Source organism: Doryrhamphus excisus, chromosome 4 (genome assembly GCF_030265055.1).
Source record: "Doryrhamphus excisus isolate RoL2022-K1 chromosome 4, RoL_Dexc_1.0, whole genome shotgun sequence".
Taxonomy (NCBI): domain Eukaryota; kingdom Metazoa; phylum Chordata; class Actinopteri; order Syngnathiformes; family Syngnathidae; genus Doryrhamphus; species Doryrhamphus excisus.
Window position 1 is genome coordinate 6,832,722 of NC_080469.1, and position 27,829 is coordinate 6,860,550.

The following is a 27,829-nucleotide window of genomic DNA, read 5'->3' on the forward strand; positions in this document are numbered from 1 at the left end:
TACTTGAGAATTTATCGTTTTAATTAAACCACAACAATATAACTGTAATTGATGATGTTCTTGTGCTTGCAAATCCTTTGGATTCTGAGTCTTGACAATTTGGTTACCTTTAAAATTTCACAGTCCTACATGAATATCACAGACATCAAATATGTATTCAGATTTTATGAATAGTTAATTCCCTGTTCCAATTGAAAGGAAAGTTTATCTGCCTCTGGAACTGAAAACTGAAAATCTACCCCAACAATAAAATGTTGCATAAATGCTTACCTCATATTTTGAATAAAACTGATCAACTGGTAATGGTAATTATTTATTTCAAAAGTTATGTTAGAATAAATTACATATTACAGTTCACAATTCCATATTGTCCAAAAAGGAGCAGGGAAATCATTCATCCATTTTCTACCGCTTATCCTCACGAGGGTTGCAGGGGTGCGGGAGCCTATCCTAGCTGTCTTTGGGCAAGAGGCGGGGTACACTCTGGACTGGTCGCCAGCCATTCACAGGGCACATAAGACAAACAACCATTCACACTCACATTCATACCTATGGACCATTTGGAGTCGCCAATTACCTAGAGTGTTTTTGGACCTGGAGAAAACCCACGCACGCATGGGGAGAACATGCAAACTCCACACAGAGATGCCCAAGGGTGGAATCGAACTCAGGTCATCTAGCTGTGTGGCCTGTGCGCTAACTACTCATCCGCCGTGCAGCCAGCAGGGAAATCAAAGCTTACATAATCCTACGCCGCATTTACGCCGCGGCAACGGCGTGTAGCCAGCGCACTCATCCTCAGCCTCATCCATCCCTCGCACGGCTGCAATTGGCAAAGACGGGGGAGAGAAGGCGTGAGAGGGTTTAACACAGCCGAGTGTAATCTTAACCGCATCAGAGGCACACCACAATGCGCGTCATGCACCACGTACACCACCTTGTGGGACACGTCATGTGTTCCTGACAGTTACATTAAACACAGAATCAGGATAATCCAGGCATCTTGCTTGTTTTCCACCAGCATCCCTGCTCTACATTGCCAAATAGGTATCTGCTCCTCATCCTCCTTGAGAAAAACAGAAAAAAATGTTCTCTGTTTCCGCAAAGTCCATGCTGAGTGTTGGCTCATTTGTGATTGGATAGTTAGTAAGGGGAGGAACGCGAGGGACGAGTGGTGTGTGAAGAAGCAGAACCACGGAGATGAGCAATGTTTGGAGCTGTCTTGTGTTTTTTTTCTGACAGTTTTCACTGTCAGAAAAGAGTTTTCACTTCTAAAATGTTGATTTGGGGGGACAAATCAAGTCCCAGTGTAGAGTCGGCCCCGGTTGGCATCACACTTTCACTTGAGTTGAGGGTGACGTCTTTGATCCGACATCAGATGTGATGCGACAATTAATACAAAAAGGACATGTAGGTTTAGACGGTTAAATAGTGGTTGCTGCCATGGTTTTTTTCCACTGAAAGGTGCATAACACTCACAAAAATCTGCCTGTGATGTTTTGGTGATGTGTCTGTACTGTACGCCCGTCAGCCAATTTACCTGTGGTGCGCTGTTTTGTTACGAAATTGTCACTGCACCAGGCTCAAAATGTGGACACCTCCCCTGGAGTCCCCATCTTGGCGCAGTCCAGTCTACCAAATTGGCTGCGCACAGTGGTGCACTGAACCAAATTACCACTGCGTGGGAAATTAGAGCTCATAGTGGTCATGGTGTGTCCTTGCTCGCCGACTAAGTAGCTTACCAAAAGGTGAAGGAATATCTGCTTCAACTCCCTGTAGTTATTATGTATGTTTTATTTTCTGTTATTCCGTCTACTCCATTGAGTGATATGAGTGTAAATATGTAAAGGAAGGTGTTATTTTACGTCTAAAGGGCTCAAATACTGTTTTCCATGGTTTCCCATGCTCTATCAAACTATTTCTAAATAAAGAACCCCACTTTGTGACAATTCACTCTTCATGGTCAGATCATTGATCATGATCAGATTATTGCACTGCATTTCAAATTATTGTATTTTGTAATTGCCTTATCTATTTAGCCTGTAACTTTGCCCTGTCATTACACCCAAGTGTATTTTCATGATAACTTTATGACTGTGAGTGTTTAATTTCATGTGTTGTTCTCTTATAAAATTATATAAAATGTGGTCTGTGAAACTTGTAGTTGAATGAATGTGTACTCTGTTTTTTTTTAAGTGTGAGTGACAGCCAGGTGAATATCTGACCTAATCTTGTGCAGGTGGGTGATCATCACAAAGAAAGAAACTGCTTTGTCATCGCATGTGCTTCTTTGAAACAATTCACCCCTCTATTCTTTGTTGTTTTTTTTTTTCTCGTCTGCTTTCAAGAGGTTTGATGCCCAGCTGAAGGTGCAGCCAAACCTTGGTGATTGGAGATAGTTTTGCTGTTATTATAGGGATGATGGTGGCACTGATAAGAACTCAAACAAATTCCCTATCAAAGCGTTTCCTGTTGAAGTTGTAATCTTTTTTTTTCAAATGGGGCCTTGTTAGCTCAGTGTCATTTGCTTGACCAGGAATTATTTGGCGGTAGGTTAATGGGGCTGCTTATGGGCGGTGCAGCTCCGAGGATCGCAAGGAGGCTCCAGATGGTGTGGCTTGGAGCTCTGATGTTTGGCTTCTTTTTAATCCGAGATGACATTGCAAAATCCCCAAACTCACTGCCCCTATATATATATATATATGTGTCTGGGAGTGGGGATGGAATGATTGGTTGGAGGAGCACATATCATATTTCAAACTGAGGGAATAAGGAGCTCCACTGTTAAATGCTAAGCTTGAAACTATACCATGTCTCTTATCAATATATGCATTGTATGCAGAGGAGTTGAGTCATGCAAGCAAACTTCTATATTTGTTTATTAATGAATTCAACTAAAATATATTTAAATCAATCTTTTATGTTGTCCATGAGTAATTGATATTGACATGATATTGACAAAAGCAGTTAAAATGCAGTTCTGTTTGGTAAAATTGAATAAGCATTTCCATTTTGTAAAAGCAACATGAATAAAACATCTTCAAGTATTTGTGCCAGGACTCCCTTGGATACCTTGGCTGTCAGTGCTGGGTAGAACAATGGGCTCCCAGTGCTCCTGGCCAGAAATAGTCCATAGCTCACTGCTGCAGAACATATTTCCCAGTAGCAGGTGTCTGAGTTTGTCAGTGCCTGATCCTCACCGTGACTGTAAATGAAAGAGCCGCCTCATCCAGGTGCAGGAGCACCTCCTTGGCACGCTCAGGTTTCCCCTTGGTGGAATAACATTGAACGTCCACACATAACACTATTAAAGCGCAGTCATTTATATTTTATTATATCTTTTGTTTATCTTCTGATAGATACTATTGTCTTGCTGAAACTGAAATATTCGGTCTTCACCATTAGTGACATAAATGTTACCATAACATAAAGGACCTATGCAATACATAATACTGTAAAAAGCAGATAATGCTGCATTTTAATTCCTGATTTTCACTGCAATATTGTGCTTTGAATTTTTGCATCTAACACTTTACATTATAGAAGTAGATAGACACATCACAACTAGGAAACAAATGAAAATATATTTAAGTTTTAAGACTCTAGTCTTAGATTTGATTGGACTGTGTAAGTGTATCTAATGTAGTGTCTCATGAGTTTGCATCCATACTCAAGGAAACAATAAATGACAGTGTTAGTTTTATGTCCATGTTTTGACACAGAATAATTAAAAACTATTAAAGAAAGCTGAGTGCAATCCTATTAAATACTGGACTCCAACTGTAGCAGTCAGAGCAAAACCCTGAAGCAGAAGAGAGTTTTAACAGTTCTAAGCACTCATATTATGAAGATAATGAGCTCTCCGATGTGCCATATATTTGCTGAAGAAATCAAGCTAATTTGTGGAAATGGTGGCCCGGGGTTGAGTGAATACAGAGTGGCTTGTAAAGATGAGTGATATCTGGCACAGCATGAAGAGAATGAGAGGTGTGCTGCCTGGTGCTTAGCTCAAATGAAAACTCCGATTAGTGGAGCAAAGATCAAAATGACAGAACGGCAGAGGCTTCAGCTGGGCCTTTGTTATTGATAAGTCTGTCATCTCTGCTGATATTGGAGCAGTAATGGCAGCTGATGATTAGGGCACTCCTGAGCTATTAACTACATTTCTTATCCTTTTACTGGGGCCCAAGAGAGCCGCTTGGAGAGACAAAGGCCTCCATTATGAAGCTGCCTTCTTAAACGGCATCCACCTGATCTAAAAGGCACAACTGTTATGACTTTCAGTCAGGCCAAAGAAGCCAGGGACGAGATACATGTCAGAGGTCGCAGTGCACGCCTGTTTGAAATGAAAGGGTTCTGAGTGAGTAAGCTGGTGAAAGAAGCCTGCAGGAAAATTACAGAAAATTGTCTGTTTTGTCAACATTTCATCAGAAGATTTACAGAAAGCTGACCCTCACTCTTTCTCTCCTGCTCTTTCACAAGACTAAGGAGATTGAGTGGGGCCGAGCTGACTGACAAACAAATCTCCTCTTTATTTCTTTCTCGCTTTCTCTTTCCTTTTCTAGAAGTGACATTTAATCTGATCTCCTTTTAATGATCATACATGGCTGAAGTTACATATGCTCAACACATATTGATGATATTTATCCCAGAGTAGACTGAGGCCATTGAACAAAATGAACAATAGTTAGTATGAGAACAATGGTTCCAATTTTTTTCAGAAAAAAACAACTCGTTTATGAATTCGCCACACAGTGAAAGAGAAGGGAACTTATCACTAAAATGTTAAAGGGGACCTATTATGCTCATTTTCAGCCCTTTGTATTGAAGTGTAGACTCCTATAGTGCAGCTGCACACGATAACCAGCACAGAAAGCTTTCTAGATATTCCAGAATCTGCACCTATTCCAGCTGTATTTCTTTGGATTTAGTACTTCCATTTTGATTTAATGTATTCCACCCACGGCCCGTCTCCAGGCATGCTCACTCTGCCGTGGTTGGTCAACTTTATAGGAGTTGATAATAAACATTGATTTATCTTTTTAAAATGTCTGCTTTTAACATACAGCCATATGTGTTGGATCCCGAATCCAAACCGGAAGTTGAGACTGGACAGAAAAGAGGTTACTTTAAGACGTCTCTTAATGGTGAACGGTGGACTTGAAAACATCTTGTGTTTATTTATATATGTCACAGCTGAAAAAGGTTTTACTTAACATGTTGCTGCTGTTATTTATAAACAATGACTCATCTGGTTTTAAGAAATTTCCTCAACTCAAATTAAGACATTCATTCATTCATTTTCTACCGCTTATCCTCACAAGGGTCGTGGTGGGTGCTGGAGCCTATCCCAGCTGTCTTCGGGCAAGAGGCGGGGTACACCCTGGACTGGTTGCCAGCCAATCACAGGGCACATATAGACAAACGACCATTCACAGTCACATTCATACCTATGGACAATTTGGAGTTGCCAATTAACCTAGCATGTTTTTGGAATGTGGGAGGAAACCGGAGTGCACGGAGAAAACCCACACATGCACGGGGAGAACATGCAAACTCCACACAGATATGGCAGAGGGTGGAATTGAACTCGGGTCTCCTAGCTATGAGGCCTGCCAAATTAAGACAGTAAATCTGTAATCTGTTTTATTGAAAACTTCAGAATGTAGGCTATTTTTCTTACATTTCTATCAAACCATGTCCTTAGAAAAAGAAGGAGGCAGTGTTATGAGTGAAAATAAATACTGACATTAATTACATATCATTTACATTTCTGCCATATTCAGCCCAAATGCCCACAGTCACAACAGATGATGTTTGTTGATGCCTGTGAAACAGTGACATACAGTGAGGGTTATGGTTGGTTGGCTATTCTTCTTCTAGAATGACATCAGAAAACTGGAGTAGATATTGGAACGTTTTCATCACAGCTGCTTGTAACAATTAGTTATCAATATTAGTATTACAATTAGTTATACTGGTTTCCAGACCAGCATACCAGCACAATGTAGAAGAAATAAGCTGGTTGCATTTGCAGATACAACCTGATCCTAGTACATTGTTTTGTTTTTCAACGTATAGCACAGCAGTGTATGATTACATTTGGCGCAAGAAACATACTGTGCTATCTGTTCTCTGAATTTCCTTTATAATATTCTTCTAGCTTTCATCCCAGCTTGTTTTGGACAAGCCTTTCCATCTTCATCTCCATGTATCTGACCTCAGCACAGCCTTTGGTTTTCCCCAACAAAGGCCAACAGGAATCCCAAGTCTTGTTGATTTAGCCCCCAGTGGCTGCAGGCAAAGCATCTTTCATTAACGTCTAAAACCCAAGGAATGGGATACTGGGCTCCCGATAAGATCTGGTAATGGAGTAACATGGAATTATGGACGAAGAAAAAAAATTGCCATTTTGTATATAAACACCTGTGATCTCCCATGAAAGCCCCCTGTTCCTCAGGTTAGATGAGTCCCTGGAGAGGAGAGGGCCTTGGAACCCAATCCATCCTCCAGAGAGATTTCCATGCAGAAGGCCTTTCTTGATGGAGGGTTCTGCCGTGGAAGGTCAGCTCTTAGAACCACACAGTGATGCTGTGTGCTGAAAAAGAGATCAATCTCCTGCCCACAGGAGAAATACTCTTGGTTTGTGGTCAGCAAATGATTTTAAGGTCAATGAAAACCCTTATGAAACACTCCAGAGGCATTGTCAAGGAATTTGATCTTTTTACCAGACAGTTGGCGAGATAGAAAGACGATGTGGATGTTCCCATCACCACTTTTTGAGAGGTATTTGTTATGGTGAGAACACATCAGAAACAATGGAATTATGGGTCAGTCTGACATTTTGAAGAATTTGTACACTGATGCACTGAGGTCAAATTCTGACTCATCCTCCTTGCAGCAATTGTCTTAGGAGAAAAAAATGTTTTTTTCATATTCTGTCTAATGCAGTGCTGTTTTATGACAAATGTTAATATTGTTGCTTTGTAGTTATGACAGTTACATCTTGATGATCATTGTGTCAGTGTGTTATCTACAGGAAGCTAAGTCAAGGATTCCTCTAGGTCAGTTAGTCATGTCTGGCTTGGATTTTGTACATCTAGCCTCAGTTTATGTTGTATAGGGCATTATGGATAGCAGTTACTATGCAGGGTAACACCAGGAATCAACATTATTGACAGAAGGCGCTGGTAGGCAACAAGAATTAAGTCTTGCTGTGACAGAACTGATGTGATTGTGTCTCCTCTGGATTGTTTCCTGTTTAAATTTTAAAGCATTTGGCAAGCAGCTTGCAGCAGGTTCTCTTGAGGAAGCTACAAGGTAATGATGGTCAATGAAGCTGTTAATTTTATCTTGTCTATGTTGGAATCTGACATGGACACTAGAGATACGTATGCATATTTGATAGTGTGTTCATGTTGGTGTGACTTGAAAAAAATAACATTGATTTTACAAGACTATAAACTACTAAAGTATGTATCTACTGGGGATTGTTAGCTTGTGTTTTCATGCAATGTATAATTGATTCCATGCACTCTTTTTTCTTTATGGAACAGTGCGTTCATTCACTCCATAAAGGCAACTTACGGTGGCAAATTTTTTTCTTCATTTTCACATATCGAGTTCCATTTCAACTTTCTCCTGCAGTGTCAATACTTTTTTCTGACGTTTTGGCATAGATACAACCCTAGAAATTACAAAAGCTCACAGAAAAAAAATAGCCACTTTGAAGACTGAAGTGAATGAGAGGTATACAGTGGCACCACCAGTCAGAAGGGCAAGTTCGTGCAAACAACAGCGCTTTGATATCCAAACCCCACACCAGCATATACTGTATTCTGTGTTATGAATTTATGTATTACATGCTTATGTATTGTGCTGATATTTTATGCTTTATGATCACATATTTATAAATTATTACAGACTTATTATTACATTTTTAAAGAGAAAAGCACATACTATGGGTGTTTTTTTCCCTCTCAAAAAAATAATACTAATAAATAATTAATAAAATGTAAATTAAATGCTAAGAAAATTTAATTAATAAAGTAATTTCATTATTTTTTGTTCCAAAATCTGTGGTGTTGCAGATACAACAAGTTTTGGTGTCTCAAATGCTGAACGACGAATTAGCAAGGATCCACTAGCAGAGCCAAAAGCCAATAAGAGCTGAATTTTGTGTCAAAAAAATTACTTGAGTTGTTTTAAAGTAACACAGTTACACACAGTTCTTTAGCTGTTTGTAGTTTTAATGATGAATGGTTTGAAAGAAAGGAAGGTTGTTAAAGGAAAACAATCGCCATCACTATATAGCTGAGCCTAAATAAGTACTGGCATATACAGTATTGTGGGCTGCATTTTCTCAGAAATCTTTCTGGTAAAAAGAGAGTTGTATGGGTTCAAGACAATATTTGTAGGCTTGGGGACTGACAGTAATTCAATTAGACAGGAATCCTCGCTTGTTCTTTGGGTCAGAGTTATCCATGTTAATTGGTAGAGACCGGAGACATATAAGCTTCTAGTTTCCTGCGGGGCCTCCTCAGTCTGTGTGCACAGTCACCAGAGTTTGCTTTTAAAATGAAAAGCTGTGTCAATACACACTCACTGTGATGCATACACAGCAATTATGAATTATTGGCTCAAGCGGTTCCATGCATACTTATTTTCACAATTGAAAATAAAGCAAAATGTGTAGTTAACATCTACAGGATTCCATCATATCATTGCATGTGACCTTTATACCGATAATAACCTATATTCATACCAGTGACCAATCCCATCAATGGCATTTAAAAAAGGTGGACCCCGTACATCTTAGGTATGGAACATATGCAGAAAACTACAATATTGTTAGTAGTATTTAAAATTTACACGTTCTTGCACAGAAATAGAGTAAGAAAATTGCTTATAATTTTTCTTCCTGTCCCTTTACAAGTGTGGCAGTCACTTTTTTTTTTACCTGAGTGCACTTTTTTCCTTGAGCAATGAAAAAAAAATGACTCCACTTCCACTCTTACAGAAGCAGGAAGTGAGGCAGATAAACAATTGAATGTCATGCTTAAAACTAAGAAAAAAGCTATTTCTGCCCTCCTTTCTTGTAATGCAGTGGTACCGGATTATGCGTCTTTAGGATTATATAACGTATTTTCTAGACTATAAGTGGCACCAACCAAAAATGTTCAATGAAGAAAAAAAACATATTTTGGGGTGAAATTTATTTTATAAAATGAAAGACTGAGAACGGGCAGATTGTGGTAATAACAAGAAAAAGACACTTGCACATTGCTTTTGCATTCACTGCATACATGCACAGAAATATATGTGTTAAACATTATTATTCATGTGAATATAGCCTAAATCAACCACTAAATATCACAACTATCACATCACAATTATACGACCAATAATATCCAAAAATGCAACATAACATTGCATGACATTTGCAGACCGTAATGTCTATTTGGATGATGAGGAGGCGGTTAATCATCAGCCCCTTCATTAAAGAAAAAGTAGTTATTATAACCATGCCACAACGGTATTATTGTGGTGAGCTAGCTAGTTGGCGCTGTGAGGTGGATCTGAAATCCGATTGGTTAAGAGAACTCCATTATTAATAGTGTTTATGTGACATCAGCCAGCACTCCTGATTCTGAAGGCCCTGGGCAGATCACATTGCCACGGCAACACATAGCTGAAATGTGATTGGACAAAAACCTCTAACATAAACATACATGAAGCAGCTCAGCCTGCCTGAAATAAAGATTGAAGATGAAACGTTAATGGAGTTCAGTGCTTCTGAGAATGTTTAGGCCAGGTGAGAAGGCTTTGCTAGCCTTAAATGCACACCACTTTTATTTCATCTGCTGTGACACTCACAGTGACTCAGTCACACACCTACCAGCTGCCTCTACCTCTCAAAGAGTTGTCATCCTGACTCTGTGATTTGTTTTTTGTATTGCCTTTTGGTTGGTTGGTTGTATTTTGAATGTTTTTATGTGTGAAATAAACTATTAAACTAAAAAGTGGAGGATTAGGATGAAGAAGAAAGCATGTTGACGACCACGGTGACAGAAAATGGAGACAGATGGACTTTTGTGGAATTCCCAAGCAAGCATTGTCAGAGAAGGGGTGGACATGACTGTTGGCAAGAGAGCTTTGAATTGTCCAAAGTATTTTTGGTGATGGTAATGCCATTACAAAATGTCTATAGCAGTGATTGACTGTGTTCGGCCGCAATGATATGAAAATGATATTTCTGAAAAGACTGCAAAGGTTAAATATGCTTTTAAGATGACAAAGTCCTCGAGGGAACATAACAGATTGCTCACAGTATCTCTCTGTTCTGAACCGTCATGAACTCAAAATGTGTTTGCATGCGTGTGACAAGAAACCCAATGCTAAACCATTCAATCCACTGACAACACTGATATAAATACCAAAAATGATGTCTCGGCTCATCATAGTATATTACTTAGTGTGTCTGTGTGTCCTGGTGTTATGGCTGTGCAGGACTGTGCTGTTCAGTGTGTTTCTTCTGCCGTCGCGTCGAGTTGCGGTGGTCCTTCGGCACCAGTCATGTGTCCACAGACACACTGACTAGGCTGGGTCGGGCTCAGGTATCTCCACTAACCTCCTCTTTGTCCTGCTTTAAAATAGCCTCTTTTGTCTGCTTTTTCTGCAGGTCATTGTGAGGAGTGCGTCTTAGTGTCAGCTTTAATTCACACTGTAACCCTAGCTGCGATGCCTCCCAACGATCCACACTGCCTGCTGACTCTCAGTTGCCCCTTGGAGAGCTGAAGCTGCATTACCCCCAACCATAACTGCACCCATGGGATGACTCCAGAACTTTGTTGTTTAAATATTTAAATAGCCCTTTAATTGACATCGGTCAGACCTCACCCACAGCACAACTTGAACGCTGCCCTGTGAACATTATAGAATATTCTTGTGTGGATAAATTGTACACTCTACACTAGAGGTGTCATGAGACATACCAATTCAACTTTTAAATTAAATTAATTAAAGAGCAGAAATTGTTTTGTAATGTAGCAAACTATACTCTGTTTGTGAACGCACACAATTTTGAGATGTTTTCTTACTTTGCCAATCAAATGTCTTCGTGAGTACTGACTGTCAGTATGTATTTTTTTCCCCAGATGGGAAAACTGGGTCAAGTAAGAATATTTGAAGTGGACAATTAAACTCATTCATGCATAAAATGGGTAAATTAACTGTAAACACAAATATAAGGTTTTCAGAAGACGCATTCAAAGACGCTGTGAATCATATGTAGTATTCTACATTGGTCCCTCGGTGTCAGTATGATTATTGTTACGTTTGGTGAGACACACATAAGACTTGATCACGCCACAACAGGCTTTTATTGCAGGTTTGAATTATATTTAAAAATAATAATAATCTCAAATAAAAATCCATCATAAAAATAAGGGCTACTGTTGTGGCCATAACCCACGCCAAGCTAAAACTCTGTCCTATCCGTACATCACTCAGCTGCCAAAGGGAACACATTAATAGCAACACAAACAAGTCTTTATGTTTTAAATGGCTTATTTACACTTATTATGTCTACTACATTGGGTAATACCAATGTTAAAGTGACTACAGGGGTGTTAGTTAATGTGTAGGGGGCTTTAATAATGTAAAAAGATTTTATTTAGAAGATTATAAACAGGTTGTCAATGCTCTAACTATAAAATATTCTCAGAAACTCACTTATCATAGTTGGGTCTGGAACTAATTTACCATGATAAATGAGGCATTACTGTAATGGTTTCCCTTCAGAGGCATTTAAAGTTAGCAGGTCCTCGGTATTTGTGGGTTCTTCACCTTTGCTCTAGTCACCTGCTAGGGAGGCATATCAAGATGCTGGTTAAGGAGCATGACTGCTACACAGGTGTGCGTTGCACTGGTTACAAAAAGCAGACTGTCTCCAATGTGAAGTTCTGTCATGCCACAGATGCCATAGGCTTTGAAAGAGTGCACAACTGGCATGTTAACAACAGGAATGTCCACCTGAGCTCGTTGTCTGTAAATTTCCGTTCATTTCACACCATAAGCCTTCTCCAACATTGCTTCAGATAAATTGGCAAAACATGTGGCAAAATTTGGCAGAATAGATGTAACTAGGACCAAGGGAAACCACAATAAAAGCAAAAAAATGTATTATTTAGTTGCCATGGATGTCTAATTATGTCTAAATATGTTTATTTCAGATATTTAGTTTCAGAAGCAGTTTTATACTGTGTACCGCACTGTGTTGAGTCTTGCAGAACCCCCCAAGCTTGCATGGGTTTTGCCCATGACCCAAATGAGGACAAACGGTAGAAAATGGAGGAATGGATTTTATTATGACTTGTCCAAGGTACATAACATATAACATATAACATGGACATAACTATTTAATGAGGGTGATATTATTGTAATAAAATTGCTGACAAAATTAGAACACATTTCAGAACCAGACTGGAGACAAAAGGAAAATTGTCATATGACAGTCATGTGACATACTGAAATTTCCTCTTGTGGGACGAATACAGGCATACATTGTACAGGATACAGTATATAGAAAACGGAGACAAAAAAATGTAAGCTTTGTTGATTATAGTCATGGTCAAGGCTTGTATTAAGTTTTTCTACTCAATGCTGTTGAGTTCTGGAATGGTCACTGACCTTTGATTGGTATCATCAGTGCCAGAAAGCAACATAAAATCTAGAAAAACTAGGGATGATCGAGTACACCACTATCCAGCTGTGGAGCTATCCCCGCCGGGCTCTGTGTGCCAGTCCCTGCCTAAAGGGGAGAAGAAACAACAGGAAAAACAAGAGGGGAGGTCCATGTTAAAACAGCAAACATCATAACCTGAGATCAACACTAACTTGGAGTCTGCTTTTCTTCTGTTTTCTCTTGGGATGGTGTCATCTCTAAGGATTTCCTCAAACTATCGCAGAACAAAATTAATCATTTATACAAAATAGGGGAATTTAAAAACTACATTTGTAACAATAAATTGAAACAGTTTTCAATTTCACATATATCTGCTATATGCATGGATGAAAATAAATACTTTAGCCAGCACAAAAGCCAGTCAGCCTGATTGAGATACATATATTGTCTGCATGTTATATTTTAGTTGTATTACAGTGCATCACACATTTGCACATACTCTTGGCAGTGGTGCCCAACTATGTCCACCGAGGGTGGCATACATAAAAATGTAAGGATGTTTGATACATTTTGTACATTAAAAATACTAAAACCTATTGAAAGTAGGTCAATATATGTGCAGTGATAATAAATCTAATCTAATGATCTATTTAGTATGTTGCATACTGTTTTAACAAAAATTGTGTTCTCTCGTGTGAAGGACTTTCCAATGCAGTATTAGGTCCTTATTGTAAATACAAGCGACAGTTAGTGGCTTCAATGTACAGCAAATCCTATCAAATAACCACAACATGTTCCCCTCCATCAAATGGGCTTGTTGTCTTGTGGAATGGAATGGAGGTTTGAGCCCGTCTCAGCCCAGTTCACCTTCTCAGCTCACATTCTCCGAGTGAACCCGTGTCCTGGGGCCAGTTGGGCAGTACCGTCTCATGTCTCAAGTCCTCACAGTTCACTGGGCCCTTTAAAGTGAGCACACCCACCAGGGGCCCTCTGGACCTTAAGAACTACAAACACTGAGTTCCTATGTGAGGTACACAGTTGCATGGACGCACGGGCACACGCACACAAACTGTTAACAGCCCATTTATCTTGGATACAATAGGAAGACAATGGCAAGGACAAAGATTATCTGCATCAGTTGTTTTAAGCACAGGTCTCTATTTTTGCCTGCAATATTTCTAGTGAACTCTCATGTTAATCTTCTTTTCAGTTATGCTTTTTTTTGGGAAAAATGATACAGATGCTGAGGTTCTTATGGGAGGGAAATGTCAGAGAGCAGATCACTTTTCAGACATGGCACACTCCGGTGAACATACGCACAAAGATCAAAGTAACCTCTTTGCCTACCGCAGTGCATCCCCAACAGATCTTACAAAGTGCCCCCATTGTGTGACCCTGACCCATTACTGATAATGGGTCAACTCTAGAACCGCCTCCTCTCCCACCAGTAGTCAAACCGGTGCTGCACCCAGAGGAGTGCAGTTACACGATGATGTTAAATGTCGCATAAAATGAAATGACATATTTCCATCAGAGGGACAGACAAGAGACTCAATTTTTCAAATGAATGCGTTATCAGGGGCGCCCGTTATATGACATCAGTCAACTGACAATAAACCCCCTCCTGATTTGGCGGCAAAGAAACTGCAGAACAGGTGTCAGCAGCCACGCACTGATAATACAAAGTTCATCTTTATTTTTCCAGTTGCTAACTGGACGTATGTATAATGAACGCTATGTCAATATACTACCCAGTTTATGTACGCAACTATTGAGAAATTATGTTTAATTATCTGGCAAAATTTTGAAATTTGTATTCTGGTTGTAAATCTGATTTGCATCAATTTGCATCAATCTGATGAAGCATGACTTCAACTTTAATGTGATACCTCATTCACTTCTCTACCCCAAATATTAAAGAAGTTACAGCATATTTTATACCAGAAAATAGATAGGGCCTTTGGCACCCATTGCTTGAACATGGAGTCAAGACAAATGCTGTGATCGACCGGATGCGGGAGATGAGACCTGATAGAGGTAAAAATTAATATTTTTTAATAATCTCTGCGGTGCAGCGACAGGACACCAGCAATCGAGCAAACTAATGACATTGCTCCAAAACTGAAAGATGCCACAGGCTGAACTAAATGATCAACACACAATCAGAAACAGGTGCGTTGGAGCAGGAAAGTAAAAGTGGATGGAATCAGAACAGGAAGTCATTACAAAATAAGGGTGTAGAAACTGGAATAAAAAATAAATAATAAAATGGCACGCAGGCTAACCTCTGCATCGTGTCATGTACAAAAAAATATATAATAAGTTAGCATGTGAAATCTGTTTTAACAGAGTAGCCATGTGTATGTTTTTGATAGCTAAAGGCTTCAGGGAAGAAAGTCAAGTGTCATATTTTTCATACACAACCTTATCAAAATCTGTTGTTTTTCTATGCATTTTTGTAGAGCTACAATATGCAAAAGCAAGAAGAGGGAATAAGACATTTTTTGAAAGATCTTGAGAATTACGGAACAAAAACTCAAGTGGTAGACTAAAAAAAATTACACCTGCGCTGAGCCGGAGTATCCGATTGGCTGTCCATCCTCGATCCAAATCAAAGCCCTTACTGGTGCTGACTGCAGCGTAATAACCATCAGACGGCATCTATGGTAAAAGGGTTTAAAAAAACAAAAACGGATAAGGGGAGGAGGAAAAGGCTGCGGGAAAGTCAATTCATTTTTTTTTCTTCAAGCCTGTGATAATGACCTTAATGTTGACAGGATTACAGATAGGAAATGTAAATATTTAAGGAGAATGTTGTATTCTCGTGTTAAACGATGCCCTAGTTTCAGATACTGAGGTTTGTGCATTTGGAAGTGAGCCCTGAAAGAAGTTTGAGATGGCTAAAAACGCTCTGCTCCTTTGTGATGTCACGGAGGGCTGGGCCTCCTTATGGGCGGATCCACTATTTGCCCGCCCCCAAGCTCTGCTTTGCCCGCCATCCACCAACCTCTGCTTCTCTTCAAGCTCAGGCAGAATTTATTCGAGCAAGAGGAAAATAATTTCATCTGTCAACGGCTTCTCAAACAGGACTGTTTTTGTGAACATGAACTTGAAATATCCGCCAAGCTGAAGCCAGAAGCAGCGCACTCTCATCGGGAAAGGTATATCAATGTCGGACACACTGTGCGTCTACGGAGGTTTGAGAGAACCACAGTGCTCACTGTCTGGAACATGGTAGCCCCGCAAAAAACGTGTAATGACCACATTTCCACTACCGATGTTGTGCCAAGATTGTCTGAAGTTTGTAAACGCGGCGCCCCCATGTCTGGCTTCTGAGCTCCATGGCTCCACAGCACCACGGCTCCATCTGACACAGTGTCTCCGACAATGAGTACTCCTCATCAGGCAAGTGAGGTTGGTGCGAGGTGCCCGGAGGTGGGCCGTGGGTGGAATAAATTTTAAAAAGACGTTTTTATGTCAGCACAAATCCAAGGAAATACAACTGGAATAGGTGCAGATTCTGGAAGACCTAAAAAGTTTTCTGTATTGTGTGTAGCTGATCTATGGGAATCCAAAACTCAAACCATAAGGTCAAAAGATTAGCATAGATATAACATAAGCTTTAAGAAACAAAAGTTGGCCTATTTAATATATATAAATATATATATATATAGGTGGGGCTACACAACGTTCGAGTGGTTAGCGTGCAGGTAAGAGACCCGAGTTCGATTCCACCCTTGGGTATTTCTGTGTGGAGTTTGCTGGAGTTTCCGGGTACTCCGGTTTCCTCCAACATTCCAAAAATATGCTAGGTTAATTGCCGACTCCAAATTGTCCATAGGTATGAATGTGAGTGTGAATGGTTGTTTGTCTATATGTGCCCTGTGATTGGCTGGCGACCAGTCCAGGGTGTACCCCGCCTGTAGCCCGAAGACAGCTGGGATAGGCTCCAGCGCCCACTGCAAACCTTGTGATAATAAGTGGTAGAAAATGAATGAATGAATATATATATATATATATATATATATAGGTGCTATAGCTATGCAGCAGAGACACAGATGAAAAAGATTTGCAAAGGTAACCGTTGGATAAGTCAACCATTCATTTAATTTGAGTCACTTTGAGCACAAATCGTGCGATTTTAGGGTCTTCTTTGAGACCGTGATGCAGACTCACACCAGACCATACACATAAACATTTACACACACACACACACTGACACACACTGTTGGCTCTTTTACTCCGCCACCTATATCGCTTCAGGCATGTTCTCAGCCCCTCTCATAATTACTTTAGTGATCAAGGTTAGAGCAGTAGTAAAGCGCTGTAACCTTTTAACCTCACGCGAACTCTCCCATTAGTGCACCTTGGAAGCTGATTCTTGGTGTCAAACGTGGTCGCCCGGGACATGCCTTGAGTTAGTGGTGGCATGAAACTAAGAGACACGTCTGACCGGCTGTAGAGGCATCCATGTGACTCAGACACCGTTGCAGAGACGGCGGGACGACGACGGGGTCAAAAATGCACCTCCTTCGCAGACCCCCGCTTGGGCTTACAGAAACACGACAGACTCCCACAATGCACCCTGCCATTCTGCCAGCCCCGAGGGCTCCTCCAGACAGCTCAGGAATTCAGGACAGGGATCTGACTGCGTCTACAGCTGGGAGGAGAATTTCTACCATCCTCCGTTTCACTCTCTTATTGTCTGGGGCTGCCATCCTGGTCCTCCCTGTCTGGCTCCCCTGTCTTCCCAGCTCAGTGTTTTGATATTGTTTTTGCTGAAGGGCAAGGGTCACATGGGTTGTGACATCTAAGTTTGACGGGAAATGAATTGCAAACAGTGCTCATACTAGAGGTGAGAATTTATACCATGGCTGTCTCGCACAGACAAATATTAAGTATAAATATTACCTTTTGTTATGAGCAAGATTGCTAATCATATTGCTTTTCCCCCACAGTGATCTGCAATAATCATTACATTGAATAATTACATGATTAGTTTTCTGGCTGTAAATGTTACTAAGCAACACCACCAAACATTTGAGCGTTGTCTGATGTTACTGTTGCCAGCGTGGATCCTCAGTGGAGGCATTGGCCTGCTAAATGATCGGTCCAGGGGAGTGTTGCCTTTTAACACCCTTTTTTTGATGCTGCTTCATGGAGTGCAATACTAGAAACCTTTTTCCAGGGGGCACTATTGAACAGAGAGAAACTAGTGCCTTGTGGACCAACTCTGTTTAACACACTGATGGTAAATAATGATTCTTTAACTGCATATTTTCTGAATTGGTTCAACTGCTAAAATGAATGTAGAAGTTAATTTATTCACAAGAGTAAACTGCTAAATGTAAATAGGACACACTTTTGTCCGTGCAGTGCTGCATAATGAGATATTTCATTACAGGGAAGGCTGATTAGATAAGACACATGGCAGATTCAATAGACAATGCAAACATTTTATTATAGAATTATTATGTCCAAATTATATTATTTATATTTTATATATCTATTTTTTGGTGAAATGTCTTTTTATACAATTTAATACAATTTAAGATACAGCAGTATCATATACATACATGATACGAAATGGGAAATATCCTCCAATTAGTTGGGGCAGAAATTACCATTGTGATTTAAAACAGACATTGGATGCAAAGAAAAATAGCAAAGATTGAATACAAATCGGTGTCACGGCTTAATCTGAGAAATCAGCCTGGCAACAGTCCGGTGACAAAGTGAAAGCAGTGTTCACAGCTGAGGCCATTGTGTTGCCTTCACGTAGAATTTGGGCACTGTGATGGACAGATGAGATGGACAGATATTAGCAGTGGGAGTAGGAAAGGCCTGCAATGCAGATGAGGCTTGTCAGAGCTGGGGTGGAGGGTTGGGTGGAGATAACATGATGAGAGGGGGTGGACACAAGTCGGGGTTATGGTGGGTTGGTGGGGAGGGTGTTCATATCCAGGGAGACTCAGCCAACAGCAGTATGCAGGTGGTGGCTGGCTGGTGCTCCTCAGCTGGGCCTGCCGCCAGCTTGGCCCCTGGGTACCCTGCATTGAATTCAGTCCTTTGTGTTGCCCCTGGGGAGGTCAGACAAATTCATGTCTCATCATACACTGAGATAGCAATGATAGAGTGTAATGACTCAGCTGCAATTTCAATGCTGTCTCCCTGGTTGCACAAAACAGCTTATATCATGCGGCTCACTCAGCAAATGTATGTATTACCAACAAATGTTCATAGTATGTTATGTTATTACTACATATTTTAGATAAGATCCATTCATCCCATAGAGCTTTTAAAAAAATGTTTTTGTAGTTCATGACATTAGAGATTTTAGGTGCATTGTACAATAATAATAATTTTAAAAAATCACAATCTCATCGATTTTTGGTGCATTGTTTTTTGTTTTGTTTTTTTAAATTTCATGATGAAATTAACTTCCCTTTCGGTCCAGAAGGGCATCCCACCTTGAGTCGCTTTGGTTAACTGTCACTGTTTTATCCCAATATTGTCTCCCAACTCGCCGGCACTGCCCCTGAGGGAATTGGTTAGGATTCAGGTACTTGGGATTTAGACATAAATAACATTAAAATTTAAATTTCTTGTCCATGCATTAATTCCATATTTAATTATTAAACTGAACATCTCTTCCCTGATACAGTTAAATTGTGATTTTTCCCATTATCTAGTGCTGTCACAGGGAAAACATACATCTTTTTTTTTACATAGTGATGATTTAAAGTGCTGATTTCAGTGCTGAGAAAAGTAGTTCCACAGTTAAATAAAGAGTTTGGCTTCTCAAAAAAATATTAGTTCAAAAGAACATTTGCAGCACAAAAATGCTGATGAGAAAATATAATACTAATAATAATCATAATGACCACAATGACAACAATGATAATATTAATAATAATCATCATCATTATTATTGTGATTATTATTATTATCCATAAATTTTCCACGCCGCTTATCCTCACTAGGGTTGCGGGTATGCTGGAGCCTACCCCAGCTGTCCTCAGATGATAGGCGGAGTACACCCTGGACCGGTTGTCAGGGCACATATAGACAAACAATATCATAATTATTATAATTATCATCATTGTGAGTGTGAATGGTTGTTTGTCTATATGTGCCCTGTGATTGGTTGGCAACCAGTTCAGGGTGAACCCCGCCTCTTGCCTGAAGACAGCTGGGATAAGCTCCAGCACGCCCTCAGACCCTTGTGAGGATTAGCAGTAGAATATTAATGAATTATTATCCTCATTGTTAGTAGTAGTACTATATCCAGGTGAGGCTTGTGTGGCTGCCTACTTAGATGTAGTTGCTCAAGTGGACAAGCTCTAATGAGAAGCAGCAGCACTGAGGTGGGAGTGGGACTGGCTCTAGGAAAGGGTCACATAGGGTTAACTATCAAGGATGAGTGCAAACCAATCCCTGTGGAAAAGACTCAGAAGAAAACATCACCTTGCACATGCTAAGCTCCTCAAACTGGGAGTTCCTTATCCTAATTAATCCAAGACACAAACCCCACCCAAACAAATGTTGGTTCACTCCACAGAGAAGTAATGGTGAAGACTCCAAAACTTCATAGCTTTCCCTTTAAATTAGCATTAAATTTGATTCTTCTTTTGAAAGCAATTCTAATTGGTTGATTAATAACTGTGTGAATGAATATGTTATGGTTTTATCCATTTGTATATTTAAAGTTGGACAAAAAATACCCAAAATAATGACTTAAGTATATGGTTAACCACTGAAAAGTAAAGTAAATGTATCATTGACATTGGAAAGATGTGTGTGTGTATAGTGAGAAGAACCCTTCAAAATTTAAAAACCACACAATAGTTGACAGTTAAAACCCAAAGGAAAATAAAGACAGATGTGAAAGTCTCAGATTCAGCTTGTCAGAATCAGTGGCAGAAATGCCTATTCGTACATATTATAAATTATTGACACAAACCGTCTGTATTCAAGCAGTATTTTGATGACACAACAATGCTTCCCGATTTAGTAATGGATAACATCCCCAATAATCTAATAACAAACAATGCTTGTGTCGAAATTTGCAAGATTTATTAGGATACATACTTAATCAAAATCTAAAAGGGGGCCTATTATGCTCATTTCTTGGCTCTTGATATTGAGTTGTGGACTCCTATATAGCAGCTACACACGATAACTAGCACAGAAAGTGTTCACGTTCTTCCAAAATCTGCACACATTGAGCTGTATTTTTTGGGATTTCCTGGTTCCCGTGAAAATGGTCTGTTTTAATGTATTCCACCCCTAACCCGTCTCCAGGCATGCCCACTCTGCTGTGGTTGGTCACTGCGAGTGCATAAAAACACTTTTGGTTTGTGCCGCTAACACTTTAAGAGATAATAAATGCTATAAAAGCTGATAATAAACATCAATTTCACCCACTGCCAAGTGCATATAGAGACTTCCGGTTTGGGCCATCAACTTAATGGGAGTTGATAAACGATTTATCTCAAATGTCTGCTTTTAACATACAGCCATATGTGTTGGATCCCGACTCCAATCCGTACAGTCTGTACAGTCTGTAGTAAAGTTTCTCAAGAAAAGTGGTGGGGGAAGCAGAGCTTGGGGGAGGGCTCACTTCCAAATGCGCAGACCTCATTATCTGAAATTTCATCATCGTTTATCATGAGAATACAACATTCTAACTACATTTGTAGGTCAGAAAATACAATACGCATAACAATTTTGATCAGGTCTATATGTGTCCTCGGTGCATGTAAATGGCAATATAAAATTTTTTTCCACACACATTTCCGTTCAGTCAACATTCAACCCGAGGCAATTAAAGTTATCAGCAGTGTGAGTATTTTTGGAGATTTGGAGGGTGAACAAATGCAACCATCAACTTGATCTGCAGCAGCCGTGAGGTTCACAAGCACATCGGGAACTTGCAGTTATTGCAGATGAGAAGAATTTCCGGTGTTGCATGTGCTACAATCACCATTTTAAACTCGCAATTGAACCTGAGGCTTGTGTTTTTTTGAGTGACAAGTTCCCATCACATCAACACATTTGTTTCCCTCCACTTGTCCAGACAAAGCTTTTAGTGCTAATGACCTTATAGCCCACAGGTCTGTGGAGAAAGGCTACACTATGGAAACAGTCAATTCTTGGCTGACAATTTGTGTCTGGCCAGATGACTGAACATAACGCGGTGAGAATGACGCAAATGAAAGGGAAGGTAAATGCCCTGCAAGAAGAAGGAATGTATCAGTAGGGCAAGAAGCAGTCCAACAGACAAGACTTAGTCAGCTTTCATTATCTGGAACACGCTGGCTTTCTGTTGCACTTGCCTTGGAGCAAACAAAACATTCTGTTCAGACATGTGCAATGTTTTTTTGAGCTTTCTTTCATAGGAATAAAAAAAAATACAGCAGAACACACACGATGAGGAGACACCGATATTTCGTTCTGTGTGATGCAATATTTTATTGATATTCTTATCTCTTTGTAACTCTCTGAATGAGATTTTAGACAACCTGCTGATAATATTAATGTTTTAAAGCTGGTCCCATGCTAAAATTCCAGCTACCAGGCATCACTTTAATTTACTCTGGCTGCTGTAACTTGCTTTGCTGCGGCATCTTTGTTACAAACACTAAATATGGGTGGCACTTGACTCTGCAGGTACCGAATAGCAGTGACAGAACCCTGGGGCACTTTGCATATTCATCTTTTAATTTTATTACAGGCTACATGGGCTATTAATGTTGTTCTGTCCAATTGCTACAGTGACACAAATATGGCATGTACCCCTCACGCCTTGCTTTTCCCAGTCGGTATTGGACGGTAAAGGATGATGGTATCGATATCGGCTGATACTTGCTTTAAAATGCCGATCCCCACCCTTCCGCCCCCGCTGCAACATCCAGAACGAGCATGTCTGCCGTGTGTGAGAGTAATATAAGTTACTGTCTCACCAGGGTGGGTTTAGATTGGTGCAGCATTTGGGGCCACTCACTTAGCATTGTGTGGTGACTTTGAGGCTTGTGATGTGATACTCGGTCAGACAGAGGCTCGGGCGCAAGCCGCTGTACTTGCAAGTGAGCGTTTGCGCCGCGCTTGAAATGGGTGTTGTGCACACATCTCCTCTCCGGGCACAGAGGAGGGAGTTGGCTGCATTTGCGCTTCAGAAGGCAGCAGATGTGTCTGGGTGGGACCCAGCAGAGGTCCCTCTAATAATGTGAAAATATTAGAAATAAATGCATTGTTAAATACAAAACATTTCGTTAATGTTCTTGTGAAACAAGCATCTTCGCTTTATTTGGCTTGATATAAGATATGAAAATAAATGTTACAAAAATTAGTAGCTATTGGTCATTTTGGTCATTTTGTAAATGTGTAAATGAAAAAAAAAACAATATAGCCAGTAGTACATTTAAACATTTACAGTGTGGTATCAGTATGGCAGCATAAAACCCTGACCGTAACATCCCCATATCTATAATATATAATAATAATATAATGTATAAATACATAAACTATAGCTAGCATAATATGTCAAATGTAAGAATTTCCATTCCAATTTGTCAGAATGGAACTCCCTGGAAATCGGGCCTTCTTAGTGCAAGTGCACATTATGAACAAATGAGTGATGTACTGCAGTGCACTCATACTCATCATACACACACACACACACACATATATATATATATATATATACTATAGGATAACACTGACTTTACTATGCTTGAGGCCGAGTAGTTTGAAGTAGTTTTCATCTGCATCGTCTGGATGAAAGGTCGTCTAAAGGTTCTAAGGTAAACTGACAAGAAAGTCAAGAGGAGACATGCACTTTCAAAGTCCAAGCCACAGGCAAAGGGTTCTGGCTAACTTTCTCTAGTGTGCAATGGCAGTTCACTGTCTGGGCTTGCTGTATCTCTATCAATGAATATGTACTGAAAAAGAACATCCAGCCAGGGCTCAGAATTGTGATTTTTTTTTCCTGCTTAGTGGTATAGCCCTCAAAGCCATGCAGATATTCGTGTCTTGTTTGTCAGCAGCGGAAGTAAACATAGAACCTTAACTGAGGGAGGCACAGCAAGAGTGATGACATATACAAAGGTGGGGGTGATGAACATGTGAACTCAGATATTGCCATACCATCCTGGGAGTCAGCCAGTGGAGAAAGCCAGAGGGAGCGCCTTGACTCTGAGATTCAGGAGCCATATTCAGAGACATTGCCGCAAAGGTCTGACTTCACCATGCAGGAGCTCAGAGTAACTCGAACCGCGCATGCTGATTTGCACAGCAGAAAGAAGTTCACCGGCTGGGGCAAAGGCAGGGCTAAGGAAAGGATTAGGCCAGATATTACTTTTTTTTTTAAAACACCACAGTGCATGGCTGTGTTCTCCTGTGGTGGCTCCACTTAGCTGACTGACTGTAGTGTAATCAATATTTACTCATAAAGGCCGCATTGGGAGGTCATGACCTTTTGTGTTTGTGACTGGTTCAGTGATGCTACAGTGCAATATTTCAAAACAAATTGCTCGGAAATCCAAAAAATGCTGCAACATATTATCACTCAGTTGTTCAAACCAGCAACATGTTTTCCAAAGGTGCGACTTTAAAGGTCACATAGTCTGTACAGCAGCGACTATTTCATCTCGGAATCCATCTTCATTAAACACAAAGAAGGACAATGGCCTTCCTTGCACTTTCAACACTTAACCTCACCAGGAACAGCAATATTGTAAAAGTGCAAATCTCTTGCCAAAATGGTCCCACAGTTAATAATTAAGCCATGACATTTGGGCCAGACACCAAAAATCCATATGGTGAAATTTACTAACCTTTTGCAGAGCTCGCCAGCGGAGGCTGTTCATGTGCAGTTTATTTGGGCCGCTCTAGTCCTCATAATAAAACTGTCAAAAACACACTAAAAGGCCAGGCTGCACACAAAGAAGGATTGTCTGCAGTTAACCGCAGGGGAGCATGAGGCTAATCAATGCACCTCAAATCAAAGCCCTACTTTAGGGGCTTCTTCTCTCGGGGAACGGGACACAGAGTCACTGGTGATACATGATATTCATATGTAAGATTATGGATTATTAATTTTCCTAATGAACTGATGATGAGGTTTGTGCATGCTACCGTCTAAAAGGTCAGACCAGGGCAGAGTATCACTGACCCCTGTCTTCTAAAAATACCGATTATCAAGTCGGGGGGTGGGTGAGGTCATCCAGGAGGTCAAATGTGACACAACGGCCATTAAATGATCTCAGCGCAATAGGTGCGCTCTAAGTACAGCATCAATAGCCAATGTGGCCCTCGCAGGATTTACAGCTTTATGAAGGTCTGTGTGGAATTCTTTACATTGAGTCGAACACATATAAACAAATGAAAGACATGTAACATGACAGATGTCTTTTTTAACACACAACCTTAAGAACAGAGGCCAGGCTTTATTTTCTAAGAGCTAATATGTCTAATAAATCACAGATGATCTCTAGAAAGCCGAGCCTCTCATTGCACTCTTCAATGGTATATTGTAAATATGGCAAACATGACAGGAACTGGACCAAACACAGAAATCCTTACAGTTTGACTTTGCCCTAACTGGCTGTTGACTTTCAGATTTACTGTCCACGCTTAGCTCGCCATGTACACTGATGGTGATTTATCAGCCTCACAGGTGACTTCTGTCAAAACCTGCAGGGCTTAAATATACAGCTGAGGGCTCACCTTGTCCTTTGCAGTATCCCATGTCCAGAGTTAATGTTTGTAAGAGTTGCTGTGAATAGCAACTTTTAAGTCATTCCTGATCCAGGACAGGGCTCCTTTGCTCATCATTCAGACAAGAAAAAAGGGTTTAAAAGCTTCTCTTTTTATACACAAGAATTTCAGAGAAAGGAGTATCGCTCATAAAAGTGGACCCTGATTGACTCGATCAATTGTAAATTGTCAGACTAGCCTGAACTGCACTCTGAACTCCCATCCAACTCTTGTAGTGAACAGGATGGCTGCCTTTATCTCACTCTAGGGCAGCTTTAATACAAACGTCCTTGGACCAATGCACCTCCATGCATCATGCAGAGAAACCAAACATTAAATGCCAAAAAGTAATGGGAATTTGCCAAACCATCAGGGTTGTCCTTTTTTTTTTTTTTTACAGACGGCTGCATACTGAAAATCAAATTTTTGAATTTTTTTTCCTTCCTTAATCACTGTCCTTCAAAAATGTACCACTTCCACACAGAATGCGAGGATAACTTTTTTTTCATTCTATTATGTAAGATGTGCCATGGCTAACTTTATGATTTCACACAGTGTTAAGGTAATGCAATGTAAGATAATGTCTCAATGTTTTGTGTTATTACTGCCACCTATTGACCAGAATACTACTTGTACTTGTACTTGTACTTCAATACTAATAATAGAACGCAGTCTACCACAAAACAGAGATAATTAATTACTTTATCAATTTCAGAAACATCTCAAAAAAGCGAGGGAGCAATAACTGAACACGATGTTGCAAGGGGTGACTTTACAGGTCAAATTTACAGCATACATGTACTACTGTTCGGAAAACCCACAATTTTTACATGTTTAGTTTTTCGTCAAGGGTTGAGATATTACTCTGCAGTCGTTCAAGCCACCATAGTTGTGTGCTTTGACTGGCTACAACGTGACTTAGATTCCATCTGTTTATCAATCATCTTACATTTTTATTAATCAGTGGTGATTATATATGTTTATATATTTTATACTGTACATGTGTTAAATAGCTGGATTGTGTCAGAAGTACACAATTTCAATTTAAGAGTGAAGGGTAAGGTTCTGGACCTAATCTGGGTCTAATCTAATAATTAAAACAATCACTCTTATTGCAAATGCTGATCTGAAATTGGATGTCAACATCAATAGACATTTTTGCGAGTGTCAATTACGCATTTTTTTTTTTACCATTCGCTGGTGGTCCCAGGATGTAACTTCCATGATAAACGCGGATCTACTCTAGTATATGGATTATTATGTATTAGTTGTACTGGGGCAATTTTGCTATTGTTGGCATAAAACTATATTATAGCGTTTTTTTTTAAATCCAGCAAACCTGAAAACATGATGTTCCAGTAGTGTATCTGGCAAAAGTCAGGGATTCTAATGTAGGTTAAAGGGGCAGGACTTGGATTCCAACATCAAGAGAAGCTCCTAGAGGTTAGAAGTGATGGCTTGTGTTAGACCCTGAGGTCATCATTCCTTCAACTAATGCCCCTGGCATCACCTTCCTCCTTCACTTCAAACACCCTGGCTACATTCCTGGACCATGTACCAATAAGCACTATAAATACCAAAAAAAAATGAAAACCAAAACAGATGGGCTCCAATAGTGGGGGGATTACTGAGCCACTATCTGGGGCTCTATTTGCACCCTGGGCACTGAGAGGTGAATCCCATCTTATCTGTTCTCAGGACAGAAAAAAAGGAAGAGGCTAAATAATGGCAGCGTATCCAAAATATGTACCACAGAGTTCAAGTGGTCATTTGGTCCTCACCAGGAAAGAAATAAATATAATGTTGTGCACTTGAATCTTCCTCCTCTTTTATTTTCATTTACCAAGATTTACAAAACAAATACTCATCTTGGGCTCTGTGTTTCTCCATCTACGTAACATCATACAAACAGTGCCTCGTGCGGTGGTTCAGTGTTTTGGATTGCAGGCTACCCCAGTAAAGCCAACACACTACTTTGAGGACATGCTAATGTTTGGCGGCGACTAGCCAAACGTGTCTGGTCAAAACCGCACTATAGTCTGTCATGCCATTACGCACAAACCCTCCAGGCACAAAGAACTCGTGTCAGACGCTGGCTAAAAGTCTCCCTTTAACAATTAACCACACACCATGGAAAATGCCCAATGAAAACACCCAAAAGTTCCCCCTTGCTCCCACGGGGGACTTGCAGTGAACTCTTGTGAACTCTCTTAAATCATGAGAAATTTAGACTGTGTTGATAATATTGAAATATAGTTGGTTGTTTGCTGTGATTGTCATGTCAAAAAATGAAGTACACTTTGAATGTTATCTTATGCTAATAGATTGGGTGAATACCAAACTTTTTTTTTTTCAAATAGAAATATGTATGGTTGTGTTTGTTTT